Below are 584 nucleotides of genomic sequence, written 5' to 3'. Positions count from 1 at the left end.
CTGGCCGCCGCGTGCGGGGCGGAGCCGGCTCAGCAGGTGCAGAGTGCCGGTGGCCCGGGGCGAGCGCGGCCCCTCTCGGTGACGTGTGTCTCGTGGTCACTGCGTTGTAGCACTTCCTGTAGGCAGGGCCTGGCTCGCACAATTTACAAGTAAATAACGAATTTCCCTGGAAGAAATTACAGCAGCACGCCAGGTTATTTAGTAGTATGTATGAGGCAGTGGAAAGAACAAAGGCTCTCGAGACCTTGAGGCCGCTTGTGCTTTTTTTTTTTTATTGAAGTATAATGGGCAGTGTTATGCTAGTTTCCGGGGCACAACATAATGAGTCAACATTACTCATTGCTCGGAGTGACGAGTGTCGTCACGTCTGTCACCCGACATTAGCACGATATTATTGACTATATTCCCTATGCTGTACTTTGCATCTCCCTGACTTAATTTTATAACTCGAAGTTTGTACCTCTTGCTTGCCTCTCTCTGTTTCACTCATTCCCCTTCCCACCTCCCTCTGGCAACCCCTGGTTTGTTCTCTGTATTTAAAAGTCTGCTTTTTTGTTTCTTTGTTTTGTTTTTAGATTCCAAAT

This window comes from Callorhinus ursinus, unplaced genomic scaffold (genome assembly GCF_003265705.2).
Source record: "Callorhinus ursinus isolate GAN/ISIS: 27379988/994484 unplaced genomic scaffold, GSC_fseal_2.0 scaffold142, whole genome shotgun sequence".
NCBI lineage: Eukaryota > Metazoa > Chordata > Mammalia > Carnivora > Otariidae > Callorhinus > Callorhinus ursinus.
The sequence above is the reverse complement of the archived record's forward strand: the minus strand, read 5'-3'. Positions refer to the sequence as shown.